This window comes from Pinus tabuliformis, chromosome J, assembly GCF_031772625.1.
Source record: "Pinus tabuliformis cultivar Carrire ecotype Pingquan chromosome J, CPIR1, whole genome shotgun sequence".
NCBI lineage: Eukaryota > Viridiplantae > Streptophyta > Pinopsida > Pinales > Pinaceae > Pinus > Pinus tabuliformis.
In genome coordinates this window covers 1245598269-1245619615 of record NC_142295.1, presented here as the reverse complement: position 1 = coordinate 1245619615, position 21347 = coordinate 1245598269, and positions in this window count along the sequence as shown.

Below are 21347 nucleotides of genomic sequence, written 5' to 3'. Positions count from 1 at the left end.
GATGATGGACCTAGTGCTACAACTAAATGATCAATTAAAGGAGATGGAAAAAGAGTTGGATAGTTTAATTCAGCAAAAACAAGATAGTCTTGAGGATGCCCCTGCCACTATTATTCCAACAGTAACCACTGCAGTACCTTCCACTTTGGCAACATCCTTAGCTCCCACAACTCCAATGGCCACAACATTGCCAACATCTATACCAACTACATCAGCAACAAGGTCAACAACAATAGGGTATACAGGAGATGAAGCAAACAGGTTGGTCAAAGCAATGGAAGAAATGTCCATTCAAACTACTGAAATGAACAAACTTAAAGAGAAGGTGACCAACCTGGAAATAAATTACAAATTTGCCCAAATAATGCACAAAGAAGAACAACAGAAGTCTACAAGGATGAATGCACGAATAAAAAGCCTAGAGAAAGAACTGACACTGAATGAACCCCTAGGTCAGGCTAAGGAACAATTGTGGGCCAATATCATTGACTCTGTCAATGATATTTGGCCATATATCTAAGTTATTTTTGAATAGATTGATTTAATAAAGTAGGCTACAGAAGCCATACAAAGAGTCAAAGTAGAACTTGGAGACATGCCACAGGAAGCTACAAGGATCATTCACTTCCTCAACTCCAAGAACAAGTATGAGCCGCAAGAATTAGAGATACCTGACAAAACAGGTGCAATTTTGGAAGTTAAAAGGGTCCTCACCGAGAGGAATTTGATGTTGAACCTAGAGGATAAGTGCCAAACCATGCAACTGGCCATTGAAAAATTCATGGTCAAATTTGAAATTTTGAGGCAAAAAGGTTTAACGAATCCCTTGGTAATAAATGATAAGCTTATGACACAGGAGGACTGCAACAGAAAAATCCGGGAAGTAGCCAGAGATTAGTTGAATACTTCATCCATGAAGGAATACCTACTAGCAAAGTATTATATCAAACTTTTGAGAATTTGTTTTACCTCCAGCATGAGGTAAAACACCTTTTTGTCAATAACCCTACTTTTGCCAAGAATACAGAGGCAGATGAGATTTTCAGGAAAATGATCAATATCTAATTACCATATGCCGAAACATGGAAGAAATTAAATGACTTACTGTAAAAAGTCAAAAGATGAAAATGTACACTAAAAGTAAAGGGGCATAGTAAAAGGATATTGACGGGTCAGCCAGGTCAAAGTGTATCAGATGAAAGTGTATCAGTTGAAAGGCCAAAAGTAAATAGAACATCCAGCGTGAAGACCAAACAACAAAGCAAAGATTAAAGGGAAAAAGATCAAAGACTAAAGACAATAGAGCCTAAATAACAGGAACAGAAAACAATAGCTCAATAACTGTCTCTATCTTCTTGCATGAAGATATTTCGTTCCCCTAGGTTAATTCCCAAGACAGTTTGGGATATTTGTAATTTATTTTGTATAAATACTTCACAATTCGAAGTATTGAGGGTGGATTCCTATACATTTTTAAAGTTATTTCGATCATAAACCTGAGGGTTATTGTACCAATTTTCAAGTCAGCAAACTAGAGCAAGTAATAAAGAGATTGCATTACAGGATTCATGTGTAGAGTTATTACAATGAAGTATTTTATTTGTCAATTTGTTGTTCTTTTATGTTTTTTCACAAACTTAAATGTTATCTGAAGTTGAATGAATTAACTGGAAATTTATCTCAAAATTTGTTTAAGTACACTCTGTTTTCCACAGTTAATCATTTACATGTTTTCTTCTGATATCTGGATCTGAGAATCCTTAATTTCCCTCCCATCCCGATTGACCTCTTTCACTTTCTTCATAATCCAGCTAAGGAACCCTTAATTGCCCTTTGGATCCGATTGAAACCACTTCACCATCGAGCCTTGAGATATAAAGTATCTATGCTATCTTTCCCTGTAGACATTGTTTTTAGAACTTGATCTAGTCTTGTTTGCTAGACACTTGTCCCCATAGCCAAATGGTAAAAACATCACTCTTTTCATCTAAGTAAGTGATCCCACCACCAAATCTAAATCAAAACTAGAGCACAGTCATAACTAGCGTAAAATCAAATAACTAAACAAAGTTAAATAAAAAAGAGAGAGCTCTCTCTGAGATTAGGAAGGCTAGATCCTAATCTCCAAAGTTGGTATGTGGTTACCTCTATCATTTCTTTTTCTAACAACTTTGAAGAAATTTTGGAGTGATAATAGTCTAGAATGTAGGAATATTCCCATAACCCTATGAAGATTTCGTTCAATCTCGCCCAATGCAAGTCAAAGTGGGCCTAGGTGCTCTGCAGAGTAGGCTTGAATGGGCCTAAGTGCTCTGCAGCGTGGTTACCCCTGACCAAGGCTACGCTGGTCCCTCAAGGAGTCATTTCAGGAAGGCTTCAGGCCAGGAAACTCTCAGGAATGAAGGCATTCAATGTGATGACTTGTCTAGGGCATGTAGCAACTAAATTAGGGTTTGATGAGACCTAATATTACTGATCTGAATGTTCGGAGTGATGTGCCCAAATAAACGTGTAACAATGGATTAATTGGGGGGATTTAAACCTCAAATATAATAGTTTACTTACACAACCATCACTAATTGAGCTTCCCCCAAGGGCTAATAGTAAACATATCATTCTTTTTTATTATTTTAATGTTATTTTAAGTTGTTATATTCATTCTTTTAGAAGTTCATTTTTTCCACATACCAACTTCATGAAATATATGTTGTGTGTATTTGTATGAAGTATTCCAAAATCAAATAAAAAACCATTCAAAACATAGCCATATAAATCTTAAAGGGTTGTGTTTCAAGAGTGGTGGAAGGTAGCTTACTTCCAACTACTAGCCAGAAAGAGGCAATCATCATAGTTGATTTGAGCCATAAGGTCCCCATGAGAAATTCTAGAAGGGAGGTTTCTTGTAGAGAAAATAAACATATGACAAGGATGCCTTTGAAAACAACCCTTCTCATTTTGAACATGTGCAAAAACATACATCTAAGTAACAATACTATTATTTTTTTAAAAATTTACAAAGTTCTCAATTTAGTATGTACACTCTAGCATCATGTTGTCTTGTTGATCAAAACCATGCCACAACACCCTTTAACAAGTGTGCATTCTACTTAATAAATAGGTCTACTATAAGATATGAACTCCCCACTCTTAGGCTTTTTCCTTTACAGGGTCCTTGAACACAAATTAATGTTGTTTGAGAAATATAATAGTAAGGGAATGCGAGGAAGACCATGACAATGAGATAAAAAGAAACAATTCCAATTAACTACTACTTTATCTAATTAATCTCATAAACATGATGTTAGAGGTAGAAACATGTGAAAAATAAAAAAATTCATGGAGAAATAAAAATCTACTTGTATTTCAAAATCACAAGGTTCTCTCCAAAACTTTGTCCACAAATTTCACTATCAAAAGATCAAGGATATTCCACTGAGAAAATCTGTAGACACATTGATAATAGATTAAATTTATCAATCTGAGAATAAATTGAATCTAAAGTTGAAATTATTCTCCTGCTCAATATCCTATAAAACCTATTGAATCTATGGCCTTGTTTGCATTAATGTTGGATGATTCCAAGCTCTGATTGATAGAAGTAGACAAAATGTTTCTCATTTTGATGTTCAATAGGAGCCAAGCCTTTCATGCTAGTCTAACAACCAAATTTGGAGGATTATATTTAGAAATTTAAAGATGATCCACTACTCTTTTTGCCCAACATTTTTCCCATTTTTGAATTTCTATAATTAAATTAATAGAGATTGACAATATTAATGTTTATATTTCAAAATTGAAAAGAAGGGTCTAGGTTAAATAAATTTGAGATAAAGGTAGATTTTCACAAGCCATGAAAAAGACAATTACCACACTCATATCTGAAATTGGAATTTGCAAAAGAGAATGCTGCCTGAAATTCGAACATATAAAACCATGAAGTAACTTGTAAAAAGGACAAAACAGTGAAGAAAATAGGAAAAGAAGAAGAAAGAAGCAAGAAACATAGTGACAATTGCTTGTATAGAATGAATACTTGAAACAATGACTTTGAAGTACATGAAGCATGAAAACACTCCAATGAAAATTGTTGTTTACACACAGTGATCACAAGTTGTAAAAATGATAACTGAGGGTTCAAAATGTCTTTTGTTAATCCATTTGGTTATGAAAAATCAAATATGAACCAAATTCATGATTTTTTCCCTCAATATAGAGCATGTTATGTTAACTTATTTTATAAGAAAAAGGTTTTCCATAATAAAGGGATATTGTGGGTTCCATGTATAACTATGCTAAAATAAGAGAACATTTCAGCAAACGACACAATTTGTGGTTATTTTAAGTCATTCTCTTTCTTATTTTAAGAAATATATTTTATGTTATTAAATTATTAAATCTGTATTTATTTTAAGTTATTAAATTAGTGGATATGTATTTACAAACCAATAAGAAATCAACAAAAATAATGGAAAGTTCTATGCACACAGAGGCGGGCACTTCAAAGATCAAGACACACTAGACCTTTCTAGTAGAAATTCTAAACATTCTCATTTTTTTGAAACGCTACTTTTATGGTCAAAATCCACGCTGATAATGTGGATCAATGCTACTTTTATGGTCAAAACGTGTGCTGACAGGCTAGCAGGGTCTTCAGCACGACTGTAATGAGCAAAATCATCGCTGACAGCATGACTATTTCTGACAAAAATCACACCGAGCAAGAAAGACTTAGGAAAATGAGGAGAAATCCAAAGAGAGATCTAGAATTGACACTCTAAAGAATTTACTACTCATAATGAAGACCCAAAATGGCCCTAAATCATAGATCACAAGGAGATTGGTCAAACTAATCAAAAAGACCAAACATGAAAAGGAGGTTTGAAGAGTTATAATCTCCCCAGTGGAGTCACCATTTTGTTGTGCATGTAATCCTTTCTGCGGACATAAACGATCCCTCTAGTCCTATTGGAGGATCTAACAACAAACTGGACAAATATGTGTAAACTTTCCTAGATTATACCATAAAATGCAAAGGAGGATAAATGACCTACCTCGCTCTCATGCTAAAATCCGTGTTAGGCTATTATGACACATAATAAATAATTAAGTATAACTTGGTCTAGTGTATAGTTAGGTAAAGTGTGTTTCTTTAGTATGTGCTTTTTGTAACTTAAAATTCGACAATCACGATATGTTCTAGCATGAAGTGATCCAACAATTCATTCTCTCCTCTATATTACCAACACTTTGGCTTAACACCCAATTGGTCCATGATATCTATTTAAAGAGCATGGAAGTTCATTTGTCTCGGGACTGTTCATGAGAGAATCTTACGTAAATTTTCAAAATTTCACATTAATAAAACTCCTGAACTGGCTGCGTTGGCTCAGGCCGTGGAATGTTTCCCTCTTTGAGGGTTTTAACCATGTCAAGAATACTAGTGTACTAATCTGTGATCTATTTGTGAGCAATGTCCTTTGGTGTTCTATCTAAGGAACTTACCCTTTAAATTCCTACATGGTATCAGATCCAAAGGTCTCAAGTTCGAATCACACCCGACTCGCGCTGGGGGAGATTGTTGGGCATTGGATAATCTAGTGCTCCTCATGTTCTCATGATATGGATTAACCACCTCTTGTGGATCCATTAACTCTAGCGATGCATCCGTTTACTAATACCTATGGATTTTGGTGTAACGACAATTATGATTCCAACAAGTGGTATCATTGGTGTCGTCCTTGAGTCTTTTGCTTCCAATATCAATCTCCTCTTCTTCGATGGGAATGAATACCTGCAAGGAAAATCATGTGGAGACAACAAACACATACATAGAAAAAACCATTCCAATATAAAACATATAACAGATCAAGGAGTATTATACTAAATGAGCAATGATTGACACATTTATGGAAAGAAAACACATAATGTATTATTAATAGATGGTAAAGGGAGCATTACAACCACTTAAGCCTTGATGTTGGAAGCCTCCTTTAGGTGAGTTTCCAAGTCCTAGCCTCAACCTTCAAGCACTCCTTTCTCCTTAGAAAAATGGGCAACATTTAGGCACATTTTATGCATAAGAAGGCAACTGAGAAATAACCAACCAACATCTAGCCAAAAGTAGACAGTAGGGATTTGATTTATAGGGAAGGAGAGGGAGTTGAGGATACATAAAAGGACAGAGAGGTTCGACAGTAGGGATTTGATTTATAGGGAAGGAGAGGGAGTTGAGGATACATAAAAGGACAGAGAGGTTCCACATTTGAAGTGGAAGATCCATGAAAGTAGGATCAAGAATCAAGAATGGGAGGTCTTGCTCTAATCCTCATTCAACTGCAACCAACTTGTCATTCTCGAGAGTTATAGTAGGAGAATATTCTCCTCCATTTTAGGAAAAACTGCCTAAAGAGGGCCAACACAAATTTTCCTATCAAAAGGTGCACTGCCAGTGCTAGTCACTAGTTAGACAAAAGGTTACCATCCTGGGTATGTTTTCTAAAAGTAGTGTTGGGCTTGAAAAACAACGTTTGGGAAAAGCTCTTCATAATTTCTTCAAGGAAAGTCTTCTTATTCCTTTAGGGATGCTTCTAAACATGTTTCATGGTGAATACATTTTGTTTTATAGCTTTCATCACTTTGTGACATTGACAACACAAATTGCGACACTTAGGATATGAGACTTGTGGTGAAGTAAAATTATAAGTGCAGACACGAACGAATTCCTCTAGCCCGATAATGGGTCTAGCCACAAAAGATACATTCTATGGAATATTTCCTTAGGTTAGAATCAATCAAGAGGGCTTACCTCTTGGTCAATTATCTTGCTTGATGATGTCCTTGCTTGCTCGCTCCAGCAATATCTCACTTCCTTCTTCAAGCTCCTGAAACAAGTAAACAATAATGGTACACAAACATAATAATAGACAAATTGCAATTCAACCTACTTAATGAGTCAAGAAGCATTAAGACACAAATATGTACTATTACAAAACATGTAGGAAATCAATCGATAGTTGCATATATTAATATCAAAGAGAGATTACAACCATTCATCTTGACATCGCAGTCTTCCTCTGACAAGACCGGGTTCCCACACACTTCTTCTAGTACTCCATGATGGCTTCAAACAACAATAGTTTAAAGGCTCTTCCCTTTATTCTTCACTCCAAACCAATCACACTTCTCCCTCACACAACTAGATGGCTACAACTAGTAATAGCTTTCTTGTCTAATCAAAATAGTATACTCACACTCAGCCAACACTCTAACTATAACACTAGTTTGTGCTTGGGAAGAAGGGGGATTTATATAGGAAATATGGATGGGAGATGGATCCTCTTCTCACGGAAGAAGGAATTACCCCTTGAGGTAGTTCCATAATTATAGGGGAAAGGAGCCCAAACTGTCATCCTCGACCCCATCTAGCCAAACCATTTACCAAACTTTCGTTACGGAGCTTCTAGAGTTGGAAGCTTCGACTCTAATTTAAAAAAACTTTCCATAATAGGACTAGCGTGACTGGAACACATCTCAGTTGCACTGGTCGGTGTGGGGAATAGTGCTAATCTCTGCACATCAGTGTGAGGGAGACAAAGGTCATTAGCACCGACCTTGTAAACTAGGAAAAACAAAAGTTTCAGGGGAAATGGTGCAAAAGGGAAATGATCTGCTCATGAAGAGGGACATAATGGGGGTTTCTCCATGAAGGCAAAGCATGCAGGGTTCACTGTATAGTTCCTCCAAGATCAAGGAATGGGGAGTACAGGGAAAGTGACAAAATGTTGTGCAACAGATGCCCCCTAAAGCATGAAGGCCGAGTTGGAGTGAGGGATGAAATGCTTTATAAATCAGTGCAGGGAACCAGTCTATCATCAGAAAACCTGCAAGCAAGTACAGATACATATACATAATCTGAAATCTCTGTCAAATGATACATGAATCATGGCATGGAAGCAGCCATCCAGATAATGATCATGTAAATGGATCCAGGGATGGGCACAACCATCTGTCAAATAGGATCATAACGAAACCAAGGTATGGTCACAACCATCCAATAATGAGAAGGATCACATATGATAAGTCATGGTCTGGTCGCAACCAACCATCTGAAAAGACATGCATATCATCATAAACCATGTCACACCACTTCGCAACCTAGACTTGTGTGATCTGAGTCTAGGGTCTTGCTCTCCAACACGACCAATCAAAGTACAGATTCTAGCATGTGAATAGATGTGTTGACGTCAAACATGCTAGAAAGTCGCTTGATTACCAGTCAATGATGTAAACTATTAACAAGCGCGAGAGAAACCACCAATAATGACAATGGCCCTCAAGGCACTATCATCACAATTCACGGAATGTGAATACATGAATTGAGGTGAAATCCGTGAAGTCACTCGACCAAAAGACAATGATGTGAACTTGTCGTCGAGTGCAAAGAACTTGCCATTAAGGCATGCAAGCTCTAAGGTACTGGAAGGGAGTCTCTCGGTCAGCTTCCCAGATAATGAGTTGAAGTCGAAGAAAAGCGACCGTGTCGAAGGAGGGCCATAATGAATCCCATATCATTAACGCGAGACGAGAGGATGCAAAAATAGTTTGGATGATAGAGAGAATCAGAGGTAAGTGTAACTGCAGAAGAACAACTCTTGAACATATTAGCGACACAACTGGAAGTTTGGCAGCTTTTGGATCCATGGGATCAGTGGTCATAATGATGTGGCAGAGATCAAATGGAAGGCAAAAATGAATGGCCCAAACCTAGGAAGGTCAATGATACAAAGGAGGATGTCCCAACTTGACACAAAGCAATGAGTGTCATGTTCAAGAGTGAGCTGCTGACATGACTGATAGATTTCCAAATTTTCCCCCACCATTTCTGGTGAGTACCCAAATTATTTTTTAATTGCAAGCTTGAAGAGAATAGCATATGATTGCATTGTAAGTTCATCCTTTGGATGAATCTGACCTAGTAAGTTTAATGAGCCCTAGGAAGGAGAAGCTAGTGTTCATCATGGCAACGAATCTGATATCGTTTAATATTTTAAAAAGTCTAACAAAGGTGTAACTCAATATCTTTTTCATGTTTAGAGAGTTTGAAAAAGACACGTAAAAGAAAACTCCACATGATACCTTTTCTTACATTTGTGTCTCTCAAGCCCAAAAGGTAGAAAACAATACTCGAGAGAACTGCTTGACCATTTTAGTCAAGGAGTACCTTTTTCGTAAACAGTTCATCCCAGCCCGAAAAAGGGGTAAACTTATACTAGGCGCATGACGTTTCGCATCCATTAAAGAGTTCGAAACGACAAGGGCTCGGCCATCTTTTGGCTTTCAAAGGGTCGGAAAAGAGTTGAAAGAGGATCCCCCATTTTTATTCTCTTTAATGAGTCAAAAAGGGAAAAAATACTTGACAATCTTTTCATATGAGTTTAACGAATCAAGAAAAGAGCTGAAATGTGACTCATCGTCATCGAACATCCATCACCTGTCGTTGCACAAGTAAGGGAAAGTGTATTATCAAGTCCTTGAGGTAAAATAGGTCAAAAATATTTATGAAACCTAATATTTTGATGAAAAAATGAATAAAAAAGGGGAAAAGTAAATATATTTTTACCATTTACCATTTTTCCTTTGCAGTGAAGACTTTTTACCCACTTTTTCCCTAGTTTTTCTGGAGCAGGTTGCAGGATATCAATCAATGAGCCATCAGTTTTAGGGAATAGCCGAAGCCCTAAGCTCCATTTTCATGCCATTCATTTCTATTTTTAGCCATTTTTTTGGATTTTTAGGGAGGTTTTTGAGAAAAAATTTCACCCTCGTTCAGCGCAATTGCTAGGCATGAGATAGTGTCGGGAAAGGGTGATTTACATAACCATCCATGCCGGCCAGTGCGAATATTTCTAAAATAGGTGTGTCGACACCGTGGATAGGGAAAAACCATTTTTTCTCAAGAATTGACCATAAAACTTGAATTTTATGTGCCAAAATTGATAATTGACTCAAATTAATTGCTTTTGTAGGAGAGAAATTGCTGAAAATGGTGGATTGGAAGGAAAGAGAACACAAAGATGTTGACACACAGGAATTGAATGATCCAAATTTCCTAGAGGCTTTGAGGGCTTGTGGGCTCCTCAAATTTTTCCTTACACCAGGGATGTGGGCCTAACCCGAGTTGCTTTGATACTTGATAAGCCTTTGGGACATCAATCGTGAGATTTTTGTCATTGGGGACCAAGAGCTGGAGTTGACAACTTCATATATCTACTTCTTCACTAGACTGTCTCGCAGAGGTGAGCCAGTGAACTTGTATGCGTCACGTCTGATCGGGGCAAGCATATCTTCCCTGCTTTCCGAACACTGTCCTAAGGCCCTGAAATCCAAGAGTGGGAAGGTAGAGATTTTCAGTGTGCAGGATTTGACACTGAGGGTGCTTTTGTTGAATATCAACACAGTGGCAGGGTCCGAGGTGGAAAATGAGACTAACAAGTCGAAATTCCTTTACGCTATTGACTGCATAGCTCCTAAAATCTTCAATTGGGAAAAGGCCATGAAGATGAACATCAAGTGCCAGTTGTCCAAGGCCAAGGCGGGGAATCTAAAGCATTCTGGATTCGGATCAGTACTTGTGACCTTCTTCCTGTAACGAGTGCCATTGTTCTAGTATCAGTTGACTGAGGTCGATCCTCCTGCACCACGCGATCCGTGGATGGCCCGGTGGAGTCGTCTGATGCCCAGGATCACTGGGAGTCAGTATATGTCATACCAATCAACATACTTCTCATGGCTATGACGACAGAAGATCGTCATGGAGAACTGGCCGTACAGTGGCACTGATTTTTGTGAAGATCCAAATATGCCCTTACCAGATGGAGAGGACTTCGATGACAAAGGTAAAAAAATCAAAACTTTTCTATTTTGATGTTTTTTAATTGTTTTTGGTATATACATGTTTATAATATTTCTCTTGTTTATGCAAATGTTGGACCAGAGCGGCCAACCAAGATGTCCTCGATAGCCAGGCGCGTCCCCCGTCCTATTTATGTTGTCACCCCTTATCAGGAAGGGAGCAATAACAAGGAGGAGATTGCAAGGAACCTTGAGGGGTTGACTCATGGTATCCTGAAGTATGCTCAGATAGGAGACATGCCCCGACGGTACCAGCGGCACACAGTGGGAGTCTCAGATCGTATCCCCCAACTACTGAGTTGGGTTTCACGAGTTGTCTCATGCTACCATGACCACCATGCTAAGTAGTTCCTAGGTCCAGAACCTACATATTTTTTAGGCCTGCGTGCCACAGATGTACGAGGCCTGTGAGCCGCCGATGTTATTATAGACACACATATTATTTTTTGGGTTCTAATGTATAAAAAATTCTCACATATACATACATATATATATATATATATATATATATATATATATATATATATATGTATATATATATATATATATATGTTGTATTTTCCTGTCTATTATGGTAAAAATGGTTTGTCTTATCTTTTACATGTTTCATAAATGTTTATCCAACACGTAATTAGCTAATGCATCTGTCAATGTATTCATGCGTCTAGGAATATAATGATATGTAATATAATCAAAACATATTTCCAATAGATGGATACGCTGATACATTCGTAATATTTGATGGTTTCTGATGGAATATTGCCCGTTGAGTTGAAGGATGACAAGCTGTGAATCCATATTAACAACCAATTCTCTGATGCCCAAAGCAATGGCTTCTGACAACAGTTCGATGACCACACTATATTCAACAATTTTGTTGGTTATACGACCCAAGAAGATACCTTGAAGGTCGATCAACTCACCGTTAGGGTCATAGATAGCCCATGACACGGAAGATAAGTTCCAGGTACTGCGGCAAGCACCATCGGTGAAACCAACAAGAGGAGTTGCAGACATCTACAAAGCAAGAAAAGCATAGTAAACAGGAAAGTTGTTTGAAAACTATCACAGAAAACCACACTGTACAAAAATGAATCACACACTAATGTACATAAGTATCCATGCAAGATGACCTAAGCATAGTACTTTTTGAGGTAGGAGTCCATGCTGGGACTCGGGTAATCAATCAACATAGATGAACACCAAAGTTTTACCGTTGCCATGATGAGTAAGCATCGACTCGGCCAAATAATAGAGTAGAACTCATATAAGGCTTTGCCCCATGCCCCCTGGGGGAGGGAGGGTTACAAATCAAAGGAAAAGCGGTGAAAACTCGAGGAGGGTGAAAAATCCTAAATCCATGAAGGGATGAAGGTGCCCTAAGTTGAAATATCTTGACCATGTAAAGATAAACTGACACATCAATAAGCAGCGGAGAAGAGCATTCTTCGAAAAAGATAGACATGACCACCAAGCAAGGGAGGAACAAGGATCGATGATGAGTATCGATCTATGGTGGTTCCTCGAGAGACATGATTTCCATGATATCTTTATTAGCGAGGAAGGTCTCGGCTAAGGGATCAGACAATTCCAAAGTGCCAAGCCAAGGGGATTGAGAGTACATATCGAGATAGGTCTTCAACATATGAGAATAAGAGGATGCAAAGTTCGAAGCCGAAACAATTTCCACATAATTGACTTTGGTGGGACTAAGTAGCATAACGTCACCCCTAACATCAATAAGATCTGGTGTAGGTATGACCCAGGGTTCATATTTGATCGAGACCATGTTGACAAAGGCAACATGAGGAGGTGGGAGTGGAAAAATTCCCATTAACGCAGAATCTTTGAAGAGACTTGCCCCCACACTCTCATAGGGAGCACCAGAGTGCTTGACGTATGGAACATTGCCATCCGAGGAGGAAGAGGCAAAGAAAGACAACTAATCGATGGTGACAATCGTCCCTTGATGGGGAAAACAGATCAGGCGAAACAAAGAGGAGGCCATGACATGCATGGCATGAGTCCAACTTCAGCCGAGTAGAAGACTATAATTGAGATTAGCATCAACAATCTCTACTTTGACTTGCATTTTCTTGCCTTCCAGGGTGATGGAAAGGTCAGGTAAGACACCGAAGGGTCATGAATCGTGCCCATCAAAAGCTTCCAAATTGTTCAGAGACTGGTTTAGTGCAGGGGAACCAATAGCCTTCCATCATGCAGTTGACATGATGCATGTGGAAGCACCTTCATCGATGACAGTGCAGTGGATGGTATTCTCGTTAATGATTACCTGAATAAGAAATGAAATCTGATGAGGGAGTCGTGGAACATGGTTCTCTAGATCAAAATAGATCAAATTAGAATTGGTTGGTTGCATTCCCCCAACAACTGACAGAAAAGATTTATGTTGCGATGGGAAGCTTTGGAGTACCTCGAGAGCCGACATGGTTGACGACGCCTGAGCCAAATCTTCAGCAATATTGTAGTGCTGAGCGGCTTGAGTGTTGGGATTATATGAGGATTTCCATAGCACACCTCAAGAGGGTGGCCACGTAGCAGAATCAGGGTTAGGGCACTCGATTTGCAGAGGGCCAGAACTTGGGGTAGAAGAAGAAGGCGCAACTTCTTTTTCTTTCCCAGCTGCCAGAGCTGGAGTTTGATAATATTTCGACCGAGTAGCCACATTAATGGGCATGCTCATCATGAACACTTGAGATCTAGAGGAAGCAGATCGGGGTTGGTCTACCATTTGAGTATGTTGAGATGGAAATGGTTCTTTAAGGACAGCAGGGGTCCCTTTGAGCAAGCGACTAACTTTGGATCGTCATGGACAATCCTTAGTATAGTGATCCTCCTCGCAAATGAGGTAGGGATACTTAGGTTTCCATTGCGAAGATTCACAAGCAGACGATTTGGGAGAACATTGTTTCGGGGCATCGGCTTTATCTTTGCCTTGGCCTTTCTTTTCCCCTTTCAAGGATTTGTCTGTTGCGATAGACTAGACAGCGTGGACCTCTGAGGTTTTACCAGGGCCTAGCGGATTTTAAGATGAACTATTAGGAGCAGCAATTGAGAGGGACTTCTGTTTGGAAGAAGTTTTAGCAGTGGTATGGGATACTGAACCAATAACTCCATCAACAGGAGGAACAGCTGGTGACTTTGATGCTGTAGGATTAGATGATGGCAGCAGAGCATTGGGTAACAAATCGTATAAGGTGCCAGACTGAGAGTAGACCAGATTAAAGTACTGGGCACGGGCAATGGCTTGCTCTTCAGTGACGCATCCACCCATAGCTATATCACGAGAAATTGGGGCTATGAATGATTTGGTAAACCATTTAGTGAGCAACTGATCAACTATCTCGAACTTGATCAGGCGACATCTACATCTCCATTCATGGATATGATCAGAGATGTGCATCGTAGTGTCTTTCTTAAGCGATGTGAGCAAATAGGTGCCAATTTCATAATGAACTAGCAGCTAAAAATGCGTGAGGAAAGCCATGGCTAACGAATTGAAGTCATGGAAAGTACTTTGAGGTAGCTCGATGTACCATTTCACTGTGGCACCCGTGAGGGTCCGTTGGAAAAGAAGAAGATAAATGGAATCATCCACGTACGAGTTCGATGAGAACCAAAGGTGATGTGTCATCACATGGGCCTGAGGATCTTCTTTAGCTTTTCCATTGAACTTTGGGCAATCACTTGGTATCTTGGATGGCACCAGAGGGTAGTACAACGAATGAAGGATCAGATCATTTGTAAGGTGTGATACATCTGGAAACACAAGGGTAGCCAAGAAAGGTAATTAAGTGTTAAAAGGCATGGGAGGTCGGTAAGTATTTTGGCCCCATAGTGGGGGGTTTTGGCCATATGGCTTCTGAGGCTGCCCTATTGTAGATTACCTTAACCAAAGGGAGGATTCCGACCTTGAATACCTTGAAATTGTCCAGGCACAGGTTGATAATAAGCAATGTATGAGTTAAAAGGTTGTTGGGCTTGTTGTCCTTGGACATATGGATATGGGACCTCTTGTCCTGGAACATAGGGCTGTTGCTTTGTTGTCCCTGAACAAGAGGGTTCTGGACCTGCAATACTTGGGCATAAGGTTGATACACTTGTTGCCCTTGGACATAGGGGTTTTGTACTTGGTGCCCTTAGCTGGCAGGATTCTGAACCTATTAACCTACGATAAGAGGATTTTGCGCCTACTATTGACGGGACTTGACCTTGACCCTGTCCCTGCAGGGGTTGACCTTGTTGATATGTATACAAGGGTTGTTGTTGCCCTAGTTGGTTTTGCTATTGTAAGGGCTGACCTTGTGATTGAAAAATTTGTCCCTGGGTTTGCAGAGTTTGGCCCTGCGAGAGTATGGGTTAAGAGGTATACGGAGCATATTGCATCTGCTATTGCACAGCCTGCTGCAACTGTTGGAAGGATTGACCTTGCGGTTGTTGCAGGTGACCTTGCTGCAGGATAATTTGCCCTTGTTGTTGCGCAGAAACCCCTTGCTACAACAAAGTTTTCCCTTGTGGTAACAAAGGCTACCCTGGTTGTTGTAAAGGTTTTCCTTACTGTTGTAAGGGTACTTGAACAGTGCCCAGGAAATTACCAAACTGAATTTGGTCGTAGCCAAGCTGGATGTACTGCCTAGATTGGAGGGTGTAAGGTTGATTAACCAATCCTTGAGAATCATATGGAACATAAGGATTTTGGTATTGGACCTAAGCCCCATAGGGCTGCTGATATTGAACATTGTTCGATCCAGAAGGACCAACAAGATTCTGAACCTGTTGCTATTGGACATTGCTTGATCCATTAGGGTCAGCAGGGTTATAAATAATACCAGAAGAGGGTTGGTTATACCAAGCATGTGATCTTGTGAGCCACTAACATTTGTGGAACCTGACACCATAGAGACATTCAGGTTCTTCCCCCAGGCGGTGGCACAATCTGGCCATTGAATAATGGGACAGAAGAACTGGCAGAGACAATCTTTGAAACCGCTGGTTGTGACTGACGTGTAACTGGGGTCGATGATACAAGAGTATTTTAGATGATGGGTTGCACTAGGACTAAAGTAACAGCTGGTTGGGAAGTCATGTTCATGACGTAGGCCTAACGCTTGACGCCCAAACATGATTATGGTAGAGTGATGAGGCACTAGGCATGCCTAAAACTAAGTGCCCCAAGACACATAGCTGGGTGGCAAGCTGGTGGGAATACCTTCCAAATAAGGGAAACCCTCGGGAGGAAACTGCAATTCCAATTCTTCCCCCTCAACAGTGTGTGGAGTATAAACTTCGGACTCATCCGGAGAAGTGACTGGAGCATTGCCTTCGGATTCCATGTTTGAAAATAAATGACGACGAATGGCCGAACGTGTACTGGGGGATAGTTCCAAAGGAACACTCGGCTAGTCGTATGAACTGTAAGGACGCTGCAGTGATATTTCAACAGCATCAAACAGAGGGTTTGGAGGATATATAATCAGTCCAAGCTGACCGTCAGTGGTTGACAAGTTCTCTGGAGTTCGAACGGGATTATCCAAAGATTCTAGGCCAAGATCAGCAGATGACCCTCAGTCAAAAGTAGGCGGAAGATGAGATGACAAAGGTTGAACACTCAAAACAATTGCGAGTTCAACATTTTGGTCCTCAAGTGACTTTGATAACTCAGGAAATGACTCCTCAGACAATCTTTCAAATGGAGGAGAGGAAGAGGAATTGGGTGAACCAAGTAGTTCAGCCACGATGACCTTGTCTTAGTCGACATAACAAATAATTTCAAGGCCTTAAAATGTCCTTTTAAGGGAACTCACAATTTGGTCAGAAATACTAACTGGATGTTTTGGATCATGGGCAATCAATTATTAAGACGCATAAAACACTGATGTTCTTTTACTTTTTAAGAGTCAAGAAAGAAACAAAGATGACTCTATCACTTTTGATTGGAAACAAACTCGAAAGGACAAGTGCTCGAATGATCTTTTAAGTTTAAAGAGTCAAAAATATCAAATGACTACTATGGATTATCTACGTAAACAAGATTACCAACCAACCGTGAACTACAAAATACCTCCTAGTGAGCCAAGAAGTACGAGCAGACAATCTCCCCAAATGTTGTGTTCGGTGTATCACGTTCACGAGGCGGTCGACTCGGCTTCCTAAGGATAAAAGGATTGCAGCCTAGTGGGGTCTCCCATTATATCCTCAATGGTATAGGTAGCACAAATTCTTTCTAGCATTGTCTAATGTTGAAGCTAATGACAGCTGCTAGGTTTAAAAACGTCAGAAAACGTCTCTAGCCTAGACCTTCTAGATATGATCGTTAATGTCAAATGTGCCTTAGGTTAATTGAATTCATTTTAGATTTGATCTTGAGTTAAGTTTTAGTTTTTAGGTCTTAGCGATGCTACTCGGAAAACATAAAATACAACTAAATGGGATAAGACCCTTTCAATTTGATGAAATGCCTACATTAGAGAGGGTAGAAACTACTCAATCTAATGCAAACAATCAAGCAACTGAAAATGAAATGATCTTTCACTACTTCACTTTTTAAAAAAATAAACTAATGAAAAATGCATTCCAATTCCAAAGTTCCTGACAAGCACTTATCTATCAGTCCTTTCAAAATGAAAAGATTTCTCTTCCTTTTTCAAATGTTGATGCAATTCTAGTTTTAAAGAGATGCAAATCATAATGATGCAACAAGCTAGAATTTCATACTTTCTCACAAAACAACGAAACAAACTTTTCGCATACAATGTTTCAATGAAAAATTTTTCGAGACTATGAGCTCTTCAAGCAGATGAAAACATTAAAATAGAAGTTCATTCAGATCAATGAAACACCGAATTTACCAAACACAAGACCAACAATGTAATCTATGACGGAAAAAATATGTTCAAGCTAGTAAACGAAACCTTTTTCAAACTCGTGCAAAAAGAGGTCAAAGTTGTAAAAGGACTAAAAAACAAATGCAAGGAGCAAACACACCCACACTCAGACTTGATGAGTCCACAAGCTGCTGAATGGGTGACTAACTAGATGCCCTAGTGTCGCTGACCTGTCAATGACTCAATCAATTAAATAACAAGATGACAAGCCAACAAGCAAGAAAAAACCAAATGAAAGGTAGCTTCCTAATCAGGGAGAAAATAGTCAAAAAGGCTCACGGGGTCAAAAACACAAGAGTAGAACACACTGGCCAAGATTGGGGTCAATCCCTAATCTTCACTTATAGGCATCGGCATGACTGCCTAATTGACAATAAGCACTAGAGGCTAGTTGGCACGACTGTTCCTCCACAATTCACACTGGTCGGTGCGACTGTCAACAGATTAAACGCACTGGCCGAGGCAACTAAGGAAAAATTAAAAAAAAACCAAAACAGGGACCAGATCTGCTGCTATGAATTTTAGACTTAGGCCAATAAGCAGGAGAAAATAACTAGAACCAAAGGGAAAACGTGAAACTAGCAAAGTTCTCACGAAATCATGAAATCAAAAACAAGCAAAAGATGCGATCTCCCCAATGGAGTCGCCAATTTGTGGTGAAGTAAAATTATAAGTGCGGACACGAATGAATTCCTCTAGCCCGATAATGGGTCTAGCCATAATAGATACATTCTATGGAAGATTTCCTTAGGTTAGAATCAATCAAGAGGACCTACCTCTTGGTCGCTTATCTTGCTTGATGGTGTCCTCACTTTCTCGCTTCAGTAATCTCTCGCTTCCTTCTCCAAGCTCCTGAAACAAGTAAACAACAACAGTACACAAACATAATAAGAGACGAATTGCAATTCAACCTACTTAATGAGTCAAGAAGCATTAAGACACAAATATGTAATATTACAAAACATGTAGGAAATAAATCGATAGTTGCATATATTAATATCAAAGAGAGATTACAACCATTTGTCTTGAAGTCGCAGTCTTCCTCTGACAAAATCGGGTTCCCACACACTTCTGCTAGCACTCCATGATGGCTTCAAACAAAAATAGTTTAAAGGTTCTTCCCTTTAGGCTTCACTCCAAACCAAACACACTTCTCCCTCACACAACTAGATGGCTACAACTAGTAATAGCTTGCTTGTCTAATCAAAATAGTATACTCACACTCAACCAACACTCTAACTATAACACTAGTTTGTGCTTGGGAAGAAGGGAGGTTTATATAGGAAATATGGATGGTAGATGGATCCTGTTCTCATGGGAGAAGGACTTATACCTTGAGCTAGTTCCATCATTATAGGGGAAAGGATCCCAAACAGTCATCCTCGACCCCATCCGGCTAAACAATTTACTAGACTTCCATTATGGAGCTTCTAGAGCTGGAAGCTTTAGCTCTAGTTTAAAAACACTTTCCATAACAGGACCGACGCGACTGGAACACAGCTCAGTCGCACCGGTTGACGTGGGGAATAGTGCTAATCTCTGCACATCGACGCAAGGGAGACAAAGGTAATTAGCGTCAGCCTTGTAAACTAGGCAAAGCAGAAGTTTCAGGGGAAATGGTACAAAAGGGAAATGATCTGGTCATGAAGAGGGACATAATGGGAGTTTCTCCATGAAGGCAAAGCATGTGAGGTTCATTGTAGAGGTCCTCTAGGATCAAGGAACGGGGAGTACAGGGACAGTGACAAAATGTTGTGTAACAAGACTGGGAGTGTGACAAAATATTGTATAAAATATGACCCCTAAAGCATGAAGTGAGAATGGGAAGTGATGGCTGAAATGATTTACAAATCAAGGTAAGGAGTTTGGAGAACCACCGTGAGGAGACCTGCAAATCAAACATAATACAAGATATCTAACATATTTGATGTAATTATGCATATTAATACATCTTTGAGCAGGCATCTAACAATACATGAATCCATGATATGGACGTAGTCATCTGAATAGAAAGTACCATGTGTATGGATCCACAGTATGGACACAACCATCCGAATAGAAGGGATCATGCGTACAATCATGAATAACTCCACATAGCCTGGATTTATCAAACAAAACCTAGGGTATTCATTTTTGTCTCTACCCAACCAAAGTACGAATCCAACCATGTGAATATATGTGTTGGAGTTGAACATGGTAGAAAACCACCTGATTACCGGTCAATGATGTGAACCGTTAACAGGCACGAGAGAAATCACGAATAATGAAAATGTCTCTCAAGGTACAACAACACAATCCATGAGTGTGAACAAGGAAGCTGGAGTGGAACACTTGCAGAATCATTTGATCGAAGGCCAATGATGTGAACCTATTATCAAATGTGAAGAACCTGCCATTGAAGCATGCAAGCTCCAATGTACTAAAACAGAGTTTCTATATCATCTTCCTGGATAATGAGTTGGAATCGACATGAAGTGATCCATCGAAGGAGGGTCATAATGTTTCCCAACTTATCGACACGAAACATAGGATTTTTAGCAAAGTTGGTAAGAGTGATTCAAGATTGCTGCAGAAAAGTCAAACAAGGTACAAGTGGTTTGAAATTCAGATGGGACTTCTCTTGAACATATCAGTGACACGACTCTAGACTTTGGAAGCATTTGACTCAACATTGGATCAGAGGTCATGATGACAATATGATATAATTGGATGAGAGGAAAATGGATTTCCAAAAACTCAGGAAGGCAAGTGATGAGGTGAGGATAACCCAAACTCAATACAAGTAACAAATACATGTCATGTTCAAGAGCCACATGATTCCTTTATACAAAATACAGGACATGTTTACTTCCATTTTCCCCACTATTTCTAGCGAGTACCTCATTATTTTTTATCTCGAGCTTGAAAATAATATCATATTCTTTTCGTATAAGTTCATCCTTTAGATGAATCCATCCTAGTATTTTTAACGAACCCTAGGAAGGAGTAGATCAGTCTCATCATGGTGACAAGTCCTTCATCGTGTCAGTTTTACGAGTCCAATGAAAGGGTAACTTGACATCTTTCTCATGTTTAGAGAGTTTGAAAAAGAGATAAAAAGAAAAATCAAGAGGTCCCTTTTTGTAGATAGTATCTCGAATCCGAAAAGGTAGAAAACAATATTAAAGAGAACCCCTTAGCCACTTGTGACCAAGGTATTCCTTTTTCGTAGTTAGTCTATCTCAGTCCCAAAAAGGGTTAAATTTATACTAAGTAGACATATTTTCATTTACTTCTACAAGTTCAAAAAGACAAGTGCTCATAAATATTATCATATTTTTGGAGTATGAAAAGAGTTGAAAGAAGGCTCCTCCTAGAGGAATGAGTTATATAAAAGGATAGCAACTAGTTCTGGTCATGATGGAAATGCTCAAAACATGTAAAGTTCAAGAGGCTATCTAATAAGACCACTCATCACAGATGTTCCTCGGGCAAGGGTAAAACAACCAAGTGAAAGTGTATGATCGTCTAAAGAGATGGTGATGATGGAAT